The 12962-nt window shown below is 43.6% G+C and overlaps 1 protein-coding gene across 18 annotated transcripts in view; it reads right to left on the reverse strand.

Moving 5' to 3' along the window:
• PRDM2 (PR/SET domain 2) overlaps window positions 1-12962 on the reverse strand; it is a 118798-nt gene that overhangs the window by 51490 nt on the left and 54346 nt on the right. Inside the window, exon 1 of one of the 18 annotated variants that reach the window (XR_010411099.1) lies at window positions 7034-7317. The exons of 16 other annotated variants lie outside the window; for them this stretch is intronic. The gene's annotated coding sequence lies outside the window, so the exon portion shown is untranslated. Of the gene's footprint in view, window positions 1-4728; window positions 5802-7033; window positions 7318-12962 lie in introns of those variants that run through there. One more of the 18 variants, XR_010411094.1, reaches the window with a different exon arrangement.

Consider the following 12962-nt stretch of genomic DNA (forward strand, 5'->3'; position numbering starts at 1 on the left):
AGGCTCCCCAAATAAACTTTAATAAATTCAAATCGAGAAAGCACTACATTTCCTTATACTCTTTGGAACCTCAAAGTCTTGTGGCATGAGCAAAATGATTTTAGAGACTAACTAAATACCTCTGAAACTTGAACAAGCTGCCAGCCTGTCTACTTTATAATTATTTTAATTTCTAGGATTCTTCTCAGGGATCTTCAGTAGCTTTTCTCTTACAGGGGAAAAAATGTATCTAAAGTCTGAAAATCTTGCATATAAAACGTGAGTTGGCAACTACATTAACTCCAGTTTAAGAGTCAGTCCTCCGAGGCCAAACAAACAGGGACTGGGAGCTGAGTAGGGAGGGGTGTGTGGCCGGCGCCTGGCAACCCCCTGAAACAGAACACACGGCCACACCCTTGAGAATTGGTTATCCTCAGCTGAAAGTAAAGTCATTTATGATAAATTTTACGATACTATATCCTGATGAATGAACTGTGAAATTCAGATTAAAAATACTTTCAGGAAATGAAATCTAGATATAAATCTGAGAGAAGACACCATTACAACACTTAAAATCATTATCTACATTTGTTTACAGAAATGCTCAGAGGAACAGTGGTCAAGCCATATCACTAAGGAAGTTATGATACCTGTTTATGTGTTCATTTTTTCTCATTTTTCTAGATGAACATTTGGCTACAGTATGGAAAAAAAACTAATGAATACATTATTTTTGAAAGAAATGCCTAACAAAGGCAAAATTAATGAGGCAACTGAAAATGGCCACTATTGGTTGAGATTAACATATGCAATTTTATAACAGTACAATTTGGAAAACGTCTCAATGTGGTCTACTTTGCCTACACAGCAGGAAGTACTGAGGTGCTTCTCTTCTCCCTATCTCCTACTTGTACACCTAGTCTGAGTGTCCAGAAAAAAACATCAAAATTCACAACAGACACACATTTAAAGGGGGTGTAAAATAGTCAGAAGAGACATTACTGAACAGCCGACACTGCTCAAGCATTCAAATTACCACTGCTAACCTTTTCTGTTCGGCAGGTCGTCTTCAACTTGTTTCCCTGTGCGTCATGTGACTTCCAACAAAAAGTTAATATCCCTCCTCCTTTTGAGTAGCCACACACCTTGTATTCTTTTTCTTGTTTCACTGCACTTGGTTATTGTATCCCTCATTATTTAAATCAAAAATCTAATTTAAATAACCATGCTGAGTGCCTCCCAGGCATAAGCGAAGGGTCAACGTGTTGGCAGTCAACCATGATCATCATGACAGTATTGTTTCCTGGCTTTTCTTCTGCTTCTCCTAAAAATGTGAAATTAATAGGCCATGTTCTGATAGAGGCTTAAGAAACAGAGGTTATAAAAATAAAACAATCTACAGAGATACTAAACTACTCATCACTTGGATCTACCGTGGGACACTTTTATTCCAGTATAATTTTTAAGACTATTAATACATCACTACTGCTAAGCAATCTCATTCTCTTCTTCCAAGACCTCAACCGTCTTCTGGACTCCTCCACACCTGCAGACGTGCCTCTATCAGAACTTACGAACGCTCCACCAGGGAAGGGCCTGGACCTCTGGGGGCTTATGCATGCACACAGACCAGCACAAATTTGCCCACTCTGCTAACTCAAAATGCTGTCTTTCAGATTCAAGTAGAGAAGGAACTAAAATGTATTCTCCTCATAAAGTAATTATTTTTTAAGTCACCACTTACATTTAAATTCAAGATTTTTTAAGATCTGCACCTAAGAACAAAATCATACTAACTAGCCTATTTGACAATACATCTCACACTCAGGTGTACTAGCCTCTATCACACTACTGTTCAAATTTAGCTCAAGCTCAATTCTTGCAAGATAAGAATTTGTCCCTCTAAATACTTTGTAAAGTTTCTGGAACCATGGTGAAACAGAAGTATTTTGATTTTTCTTGGATGCTTAATATCTACAAGACACTTTGTTAAAAGCTATAGGGAATGAATATATGTATACACACACACACACACACACATTTAGAGATAATATATATAAGACCACAAAGATGCCTGCCCCAAAGGAACTTAAAACTGAAGTTACGTCCAACTTTGTGAAAAGTTAAGTCCCTTTGCAGAAAGGCCCTACCTAATGTCAACAAGAAGCAAATGTTGAATGGAAAAGATGTTCAAGAGAATCTGAATCTCATTAAAAATAAAAATGAGGGAGGGGAAAGGAGGGAGGAAGAAAGCAGGAAGAGGGAAGGCCAAGGAGATGGGGAGAGGGAGGGAAGGGACACAGAGAGACAGGGGAGGGGATGAAGTAAATCTCCATCCAGCCAGGTAGAGCAAGGACACATGCACAGCTGGGGCCCTCCTGAGGCATGGAAGCCATGGAACCCCAAGCACTGACACGGCAGCCTTTCAGAAACACCAAATCTTCTCAGTGCTGGTCTCCCAGGATTAAGCCACATTCTCCCGAGTTGATGCTTCTCTCTTTCGTCAACATAGGGATAAAATAACGCCCCCCCAAGGAACAAAGAAACCTGGGAGCAAGGGCTCACCAAGGACTAGAATTTTCAACAGTTGCTTCCTAGGCCAGTGCCCAAGGCTGGAGAAGGGTTTCCCTCTCACTCCACTCATTTCACCTGCTCCCAAAAGGTTCCTGTGACCCCAAAGTCATACATCTTTCCTGCAAAGACCTGACCCCAACTTAAATGAGATTCTGTCCCTCCCCGGTGTGTTGGGGTGGTACTCGGAATAAAACGGGTTCTCGAAAGGCACAAACCCACAAAAACTGAAATCCACAAAACTGAAACTATACTGTGCAGCCTTGGGCCATGATCTGATTAAGGAGAAATGATCCTGGTTAAGGCAGACAGGAACAAGCTATAATACACACTAGTGACAACTACCGGATACTGTCATCAGGAGGAGTGCGTCAGATAATGCACAAAAAGAACTCTGCACAGTGCCTGACACAGACGGAATCAATGGAATCAATTGTAAGGATTACCCACAGTAGATTCTACAAAACAAATTACAGAAACCCCACACCTACAAGTCTCAATTGTCAGCATATGTTCCTTCTTATAAACACAATGACATTCTGCTTCCACTAACAATTCCGAATTCATCCATTTGTTTTGTTCATTTGTTCTCCAGTGATTCACACGATCCCACCCAGGTATCACTATGGAAATGTACAAGTCCAATGAGGACAGAAGTTTAACTGAGTGCTTCACTCACTCACTAATGCACCCATCAATATACAGTAGTAATGCTCTAACAGAAGCTGTGAGTACATTTCAGTGTTTTTTAATCTGTAACCCACCGATTTTATTGCTTCTAACCAACTGTCTAAACATTAACAGTTCACTCAATGGTTCTTAATCTTTTGGGAAAGAAACCTTAGACACCCTTTGAAAATCAGGCAACACCTAAGGTCCCTCTCCCCCGGTAGTCACAAAGAGACATAACCACACTTGGAGGCTCATGGACCTCTGTGTCATCACGGAGTCCAGCTCTAAGTTCATGCAGACATACATATTGAGGGGTACACCTGTATGACCCCCAAAAAGACTCCACTCCTTAGACTGCTCAATAAAAATGCTGCACAGAAAATCAGGACATTTGTTTCCTTAAAACTGATACCGTCAGCTTCCCTGGTAACCCGCAAGAAAACGACTCTCACACGTTTTTTCCTGACTGCATATCCAGGAAGATGTAAAATGACAGATTTTCTAATCTGTCACGTGCAGCACGGAAATTGCTCCCACACAGTTACTTTCAGGGCTGCCTGATAATTTAATGTCTAAGAAAACGTACCCAAAATTCATCCAAAATGTCAACCACACAAAATTTGGTCACAACAGTACGGTAGTCACAAGTGGTTTGGACCACATAGAGGTAAGACAGGAGAACAAGAAGAAAACAGCAAACCCTTCATTTGGGCAACAAGCAAACAGTCAAACATGTTTACTTCTGCCCAGGCACAAGCGACAAATCAAATTCCAGGAGTTATCTAATCCACCAATCCATGTAACCACAGGTGTCCTAGTTTGAGTAACTAGTAAAACAAGACAGCTTTTAAGAGAGAAGCAGGTCTCTAGCCCATGAGTTCTCTAATGCCATGATGTGTATCTAGTTGCAGACCCACAGACCATCTTACCTAATTTTCAATCTATACTTAATTCACTTTGTATCACCAAACCGAAACATATGGATTTTAATAAGCCGTGTTAGAAGATGTTGGAACTATTCCTTTATTTTTTCAGAAGGGCCACCATAAGCCAAAGGATGGACAGAGTTATCAGAGTTAATTTTGCCAGTGCCCACCAATTAAAATGGGACGGACCAAGGTCAGTGTACCAGGCATATTCCTACGAGGCTCTCGCTTGATGCTCACAGCAATCCTGCAAGGCAGATCTTATCCCCATTTTACAGACAGGTAAATTGAAGAGCAAAACATGTGGAGTAACCTGCCCCAAGTCATACTGCTATTAACCAGTGGAGCTGGGATATGAACCTGGCCTCCGAATTCCAAGGCCATGTTCACAATAAAGTCCACACATCGTACATCTCCCAGAACTCAGAGGTAGAGCTGGGTCAGCAATTTTTCCCTTCTCACCTCCCCACAACAGAGACACACAGTTCAGGCTCATTTTAAACAGGCTATCCATGTGCAAAGTAGTGATCAAGTTGTATTTAACAGAGAAGCAATAATGAAGCTCAGGCAGTATACTCACGTGCTTTAGCACAGTTGGAAGCTGGAGGGAGCACAATCATCATTCACCGTTAAAACAGAGCTTACCAACTCCGTGTACTTTCTGACAATGGCCCATGAGATTTAGGGGATCCCTGTCTCTCTAAAACTGAAGAGGGCCAGGAAGAGCATGAGTTAGGCATCACTTCTTCTTGATTTAGTATTTTCTATACTCTCGTGCAACCATAAATTGAATTTATCTTGGCACACAGGCAGCAATTTACATCTTATATCCGGAATTCTTGAATTTATAATTTTGATGGAATCAAAACTGTAAGCATCAAGCTTAACTCCCAAATTTGATCTTGTTATCAACGACACGATCACATGCAGCAAGGAAGATACTTCCTGTGACAATATATTCAGCAGCTAATCAAACTGCTTAAACACGCAAATTTGAAATTTTAAGCCCCTTAGTTCAAAAATCCAACCAAGATTGACTATCTCTAGTTACTCCTTTTGATTATTGGTCCGGAATGACAATGAGAGGGAAACTGCAAATTCAACTGCACTGTCAATCCTACAATAATTACAATCCACAATGTGTAACTGCAGGAGGAACGTGCTCCCCGGGGGGAGAGGAATGTGAGGCTTCGGTCTGCGCTGCGCCAACATTAATCCGCTCACGGAGAAGGTACCAAAGGCAGGAGGCGGAGATGAAAGCCCTCATTCCTCACGGGGGTCCTCAGACACTCTGCCCAAAACCAGCAGTCACATGACTGCACAGAGAAACAGGGTCTAAAAATCTCTTATGTTAAAAACAAAAATACAGAACCAGAAAGGCATATTCTACCCCTCCAACTGGCAAGAGAATGAAAACTGAACCTAAGAAGCCCAACAGTAGAAAAAACTAAAATAACAAAAGGCACAGGAATTCACATTGCTGCCCATTCTACTGTATGACAACTTCAAACACTGCACACGGTCGGTTTTGGGGTTCTAAACAGGGGTGAACAAACCAGTTTGTCTTCATTTTTGTGGCATGTGGTGTCTCAGGAAACCTACAAAAGACTGCCCCAATAGGAAGGATTAGAAGTACAAGGGGAAAGACTGTTTACCACCGCAGCTTTAATAGAAGGGGGGGGGGGGGGGGGGGGTTAGCCTAAGCAGGTACTTACTGGTTTTCTTTTTAACCAAAGCAAAGATAATTCTCTGCAACTACACGTAACTGGTAACATACAGTTAATTTATTAAGGATGAAATTAGGTTTGGGTCATTCAGATACTAATTAAATTAATAAGAACATATAAAATGGAAGTTTTCCAAGTATCAAATTAGCAAAGATTTTGAATGTCATAATCTTATTTTAGAAACTGGTATTTTTATATATCCTACACATACAGTATCATTATTTTATCATTAGAATAAGTCTCTAGCTTCTGAAACTATTCAAAGACTCTGTATATTAAAATATATTGATACATAATACTTAAAATAACTATACATGTACCAGCTTAGTATGAAAATTTCCATCAAAAAGTATTTCTAAATTTCAGGGTCATGACCACAAAAATGGGAAGAGGAAATCGGTACAGCAGAGGGTTCAGAATGCTGAGAAATTTCGTCTCTTACCCATAATCCCTCAGAACTTTTTCTTCTTAATATATGTGCCAAGTTTTAACCTTTTAAAACAAAGCTACCTCCTAATTTTTAGAGGAAAGGATAGAACAGAAAGGAAATTGCTTTTGGAAAATGAAAGCACAGATTACTAGGCAGAGGTTCTGTCTGGACTACGATCGGTGTGTGTGTTTGAGGCATGGGGGTGGGGCGTAAATGACCTCAGTTAAAGACCAAATCTTTAAAACTACGTCAACCAAACTCTTATTAAAAATTTCAGGTAGAAAAGGCCATATTATGTTTTGCTACAAATTGAGGAAGTTTCAAAAAAGTTTCAAAACTTTTTACTTATTCCAAAGACTCTACAGCAAGGTAAATACAATTAAGAAATCAACCCCTGCCCCTCATGAGGAAAATTCACTAGAGCACAAAGGCAGGTTAGGGCAGCTCCTCTTCCTTGTTTCTTTTCATGCTTTTCCTTCTGAATGAGTCAATCCGCTAGAATAGGAACAGCTTTAAGAGCAAACAAAACCTCTTAAGAAAGTGCTGCTTCCAACAGTTCAAATGAGCTCCTCTTAAAGGAACAAATAAAAAATAAAAAGCCACCCCCCAAATAAACACTTCAGATAAAAAAAAAAAGACAAAATCCCTACCAAATGGTGTCACATCATAAGAGTGAAAGAAAGTAACAAGCATGATTTAACTCCACAACGAATCAGCACTGCACTTACCACCAGTTTCCAGATTTAATTTTTGGAGTGTATGTAAATTAAAACATGTTCATGATCTCTAACATTCAGCTTAAGAAAACTTTCAACATTGGGGCGCCTGGGTGGCTCAGTCGTTAAGCGTCTGCCTTCGGCTCAGGTCATGATTCCAGAGTCCTGGGATCGAGCCCCACATCGGGCTCCCTGCTCAGCGGGGAGCCTGCTTCTCTCTCTCTCCCCCTCCCCCTGCTTGTGTTCCCTCTCTCGCTGTGTCTCTCTCTGTCAAATAAATAAATAAAATCTTAAAAAAAAAAAAAACTTTCAACATCATATTGTATTCAATGGAACAGCCAGTCATTCTCAACACAAGAACACTGGTGCAGAGAAGGAAGCTGAACATCATCATCATCTTGAAATCCCCAGAAGACGAAGCGCAAGAGCTCCCTGGTCCTAGAAGTGATTCGCCCCCAACCCCCCACCAGGCCATCAGAACTGCAGAGGGACTTAGGCCAAGGCAATGTCTCACTCTGTTCTTGAGGTTTCTAAACCGATTTCAAAAATAATATAAAACCTGAGAAAAATGAAACATTCAGGAGCAGCCCAAACCAACAAATGCCATTTAAAAAAACACTTAACAGACGACGGCTAACAAGGGACAAAAATGTCATCTATTAGTGTTTTTAAGAACTGTTCATTTGAGGTGCTCAAAGGAATACAATAAATCTATTCAATCCATAAACCCCCAAGGCAAAAATAACTGAAGGCATTAGTTCTCAGCATAAGTTCGCTTTCTAATACCAAAGGCTTCCCTTAATCACACTGCCTTATTATTTAGGATTAAAGTGGGCAATTCTACAGTGAGTAGTGAAAATTCATCTTGGCTAATTAGTAAAGCCTTACAAAACACTGCTACTTATTCAGTATGACTGTCCTACTCAGAAACATTATCAATAAAAACTGGATTTAGGCAAGGCGGAGCCCAAGAACACAGGAGCCAGGCAAGCCCGGGGCCAACCACGTGACCCATCGGAGCGCCAGTTCCCTCACCTAGGAAAGAGGATAAGCATCCTCCCGGGCCGGCAGCGCGACCGGGAGGGGCATCAGCAGTGCTGTCCACGGAGCACCGAGCACAGTGCCGGGCACACGTGCGACTCGCTGACGGAGGAAGGGCCGTCACCCTCACCATCAACAGAAAGCAGTGATTCATCACTTAACGACAGGATGTGCAGAGAAGGGTCAAATCACGAGGCATGTCCGTATCAAAATCAACTGTAAGGAATCAATTCGACCAAGAACTCTTGGACTGTCTGACACTGGCTTAATCAGAGTGCTAATAAAGAAAAACAGCTGCTTTCAGTATTCATCTTTTTCACCTGGAGAAACAACAGTAGCCTTTTCGAGTAACTCTTGCTTCTCCATGCCATTCAGAGCCCCTGAACCACGTCAACCAAATGATTAACATTAATCAAATCAAACTTCAGACGTGTCCTTGGCAGCAGGTGCAACGCGAACCGGTCACGTGACGGCCCATACTGCCAGCTCGCCCGATCTGCGACTGCGACGGGCCCACATCTCTCGCGGCCTAACGCCGTGTGGAGAACCCACGTCCCGGCGTCCCTGGAGCGCTCGCCCAGTCCCTCACTTCTTCACAGGCAACTTCAAATACGAGACTACGCTCCTCTAATTCTGCTAAGTTCGTGCGTGGAGCAGCCCCCCTGTAAACCAGAACAGGAAACCGCCTGAGGTTCCTAGGGAAAGGAAGCACTCACTGAGTTTCGAAAACAATTAATCCGTAATTCTGAAGAACCTAGTACTCCTATGGGGTTTGTTTTTGTTTTTTTACTTTCAAATTATACACAAATCTTTTAAAATCAACTAAACTAGTTTGAACTAACCACATTAAGGGCCCCGTTTCTTTTTTCCTTTTAGAAAATTTAATCATGATCAAACCTATCTTCTGGATTAGGGACGTCTCACCTTCCAATTTACATATGACAGGAGAGCCAGAGTAACAGCCTAAGGATACACTCAGTCACAATGCTTGAGGCAGTTTTGAACTGTGGCATGGATTAGGATTTTTCCAAGTTCATCTACTGAACTGCAGTTGAAAAATGTGCAAAATGCTTTGAAAAATTTTAGTTAATCCACACAATTTCCCTATGAACAAGTTATAAATAGCAAAAACATCAAAGGCACAAAACTACTCACCAATTTCTTACCTAAATTTGGAGCAAGTTAGTAGCAGCAGCAGCAGAATTAAAAATTTAAAAAAAAAATCCCGTCTCCTACTGTTAAAAAATATCAAAGCTGTATCAACCTTTTAAAAACAGGCCACCACAACAGCAGCATCGACCAACCTGGCAGGCAACCATCAGAGATGGGACCCAATGCTCACCGAAGGCATCAGCCAGCTAGAAGGAAGTGAGAGCTACAGTGGGGACCAACCAGGACACCGGACACTGCTCTCTTGGGTCCAACGTGACAGGTTAACACTGGGGCCACATTTCCACAGGAACGTCCCACCACCAGCCACTGCCCCACAACCTGTGAACAAGAGCTACCGAGGAGCACCCTGCAAGGAAATGGGCACCGGACCTGCCCACCAGACGCCCAGAAGGTTCAGGGCCCATCTGCCATCACCCTCAGGCACCACGGCAGGCTTCCATGATTCGGCCAGGCCTCGGCCCTTCAGCTTTGGCCAAGGAGCCTCAAAAAGAGCCGTGGGCTGCTAGGGGAGAGCAGGACGGCAAACACCACCAAAGCTGAACACCACCGTGTTCTCGGCTTTTACCACACGCATCCTCTAATTGTAACTTTAAATGGAACCAGTGTTTTCCCTCCCGTCTGCTGCCGTTGCCCACCCATAGACAAGCGGATGAAAAACAGTATATCCTGTAGAAGAAAAAGCATAGAAAACCCGGGTTCAAGTTCTGACTGTGACACCCACCGGCAGTGAGTTTGAACAGGTCAGCCAAGCTGGCTAAGGGTCCATCTCCTCATCTGGAGGCAGTGTGCACACCACAGTAGCAGAGACCACACGGGAATATTCGCCCAAAGGAGAGTGCCCGGCACTGCTCAGGGCTCATGAGCTGCCCGCCTCTGCCCCCAAAGACCCTCTACGCCTCCATCAGAGCCTCTTGTCACACCAGCGGTGACCTGTGACCTCCCATGTCCCTCTAAGTTTTTCCTTCCCCAACTCACACGAGGTCTTTCCTTCTTCCCCTCCTCAATATCCTTCGCATGAGTCCTCCCCAGGAGAACTCCCTACAGTGCTCTGCTTTGTCACTACAAAGCAGCATCATGTCCTCTCCAAAGGGGCTCCTGCCTACCACCCCCCCCAATCTTGGACCCCAAACACAAACACACTAGAACACCTAGAAAGCCTGACCTGCCCTGAGCTACATTAAGATGGGCAATAAGCTCCTCCCTGAATGTTTTACTCATCTCTCTAATCTTCCCTACCAATCCAGCCACCGAGTGCAGTGCCTGGTAGAAAAGGGGCCCATACGTCCACTTGGAGAACGGAGTTTCATGATGCAAAAACACTTGCATGGGTTTCTAGGTGGCCCTTCCATGCCCCCACCCCGACCGGGGCAATAAATTCCCCCAAACTGCTGACAGAACATCCAAATCGGTCACTCTTCCTGGAGCTGAACTTGACGGGGCCCACCCCTGTGTCATTCATGTCATAGCCTCTGAAAGGCCATCCTTGGCCACCCATCCACAGTCACGCCATGTCTCACCCCGCCCCCCAGCACGTGCGCGCACTCTCTTTCTCTCTCTCTCTCTCTCTCTCTCACACACACACACAAACACCTAACATTCCAAAACTCATACTGTTCCTCTGTTGGCTGGCCAGAACGTACATTCCATGAGAGCGGGAACCTTGGTCGTTCTAGTTCTCTGCTGTAACTTCAGCATCTACCATAGCGTGGGACACAGACACAGCAAATGCCTGTCACATAAGGCTGAGGGGACACCCTCCAGACATCTGCTACTTTTCTCTGACAGTCCCCTAAGGCTCCTCTCCACCTTCTGTGGGCCCAGCCAAGTTCCCTTCTTCTCTTGGCGTCGGGAGTCCTCGTTGCTCCACCAGTAGGTTAGCACTTAACTTCTTTCCCTTAAACTGCCTCAGACCAAATTATTTTGCAGCTGGATCTCTTACCTCCCTAACTTGACTGCAAGTGTGTATATGCTCTGTCACCTTTGGAGAAGAAAGCATTTCACATATGTGCAACTAAAGAAAACTGAGGTGTTCTTCACAGTACCAAGACTTCTTATTTGAACGACTCTGGTTACAGAGACACATGAAACATTTTCTCTTTAAGCTGATTCTAATTCCACCATTCTGTGATGACTACAAGTCACCTAGACAGATTCTATAAACTAGTTGGCATTCTCAGGGACTACTTACAGTTTTTATGAAGGATTATCTAAACCTCTCAAGTAACCTGAAGGAGGTACATACTCTTCACAATTCACTGCTGCCAGTTTTGTCATAAACCGCCTTCTTTACTGTCCAGCTATCAGCTATAAAAACTATTTGCTGCTATAAATAATTCCTCTCTCTAGTTTGTTGTGAACGGAAAAGTCAATAGATCAGAAGCAGGCCAAAAACCAGGGTGAATCGGCACAGGGCGAGGCTCTGCCATGGGAAAGCAGAGTGGCAAGGCCCACCACTTGTTCTGGGCTTAGAGAAATCCCCCATAAATACCGACTGATTAAATGAGTCACAAACTCATTCCTTCCTCTGCACGAAACACGAACTCTCAGCCGCACGGTGTCAGTGGCACTTACTGTTACAACAGACCCGCCCGCTGCGCTAACTCTTCTACTGTCTGGTTTGCTCTTGACAGCAATCCCATGAAGCTAGGCAGTACAGAGACCATTCCGCGTTAAAACACCCATTTTTACAGCTATGGAAACTGTACCCCAGAAAGGTGACATAACTCCCCCAGTCACACACCTGGTAGAAACCCAGGAGTCCCATGTTTTACATGCCTTCCACTCAGCCCCTGTGTATGAGCCACTATTGTTTCTTGAGGGTAAAAGAACTTCAGCTAAGGCTCTTCGGTGGCCAGGAGACAGCAGGGCAACACCAAATTTGCTATTATAGTCTGTGTCTTAAAAGAACTTTTGCCAACCATCATTATTTACTGCTAACCAGCAAATTCAATCTCTTATTTCTCACAATAACAAACAGGACACAAATCGAGAAGACGGTAAATTCTTCTAACTATGGCCTTTCTATGTTACTTCTAAGATCACAATCTTCCTGTGGTGCAAATTAAAATAACCGAAGCATCAGACACTAAAAACCCTCCCTCCTTCTCTACCTGCTGTCCCAAGAAATTCTCATGCTCCATCTCATAACGTGTTGCTTAGACGTGTAAGAAGTTAGGCTGAATTACAAAGCTGAGAATCCAAAATTCTCGTTTCAAACACCTCAAGTATGCACATCTTTGGCCCATGGCAAAACTGCATGCTCCCTGGTCAGAGACAATATGAACTGTGTTCTCCCAGCACTGTGTTCTCTTCCTTCGTTACAAGGTTTGTGTGGGTCTTTGTTTGCCAATCAGCCAACATTTATTGAGGGCCTATTCTGTGCCAACCATCAAGCAACTTCCTGATTTAATGTCTGTCTCCCCCACCAGACTCCAGGTTACATGAGAAGAGGCACTGCCGCTTTTCTGCTCACCATTGCACTACTCAACCTAGCAGAGTGCCTGGCACACGGCAGGGACTTCACAAACATGAACTGCATGAATGAATGATAAGAGAGACGGAGAGAGAGAGAGAAGAGGCCACTCTGTAAAGGAAGCGGGGCTTTTACTGCCCAGAACACGCCCCATGATCCCCCAGCAACGTGATGAATTCTGAAAGGCGCCACATGCAATGCACAGCTGTAGGCACAGCAGCTGTCCTGCAAGGGAGCTAAGGCCCGGAACTCTGA

This window comes from Mirounga angustirostris, unplaced genomic scaffold (assembly GCF_029215605.1).
Source record: "Mirounga angustirostris isolate CCGP_5_RB_7025 unplaced genomic scaffold, mMirAng1.0.hap1 SCAF_4, whole genome shotgun sequence".
Lineage (NCBI taxonomy): Eukaryota > Metazoa > Chordata > Mammalia > Carnivora > Phocidae > Mirounga > Mirounga angustirostris.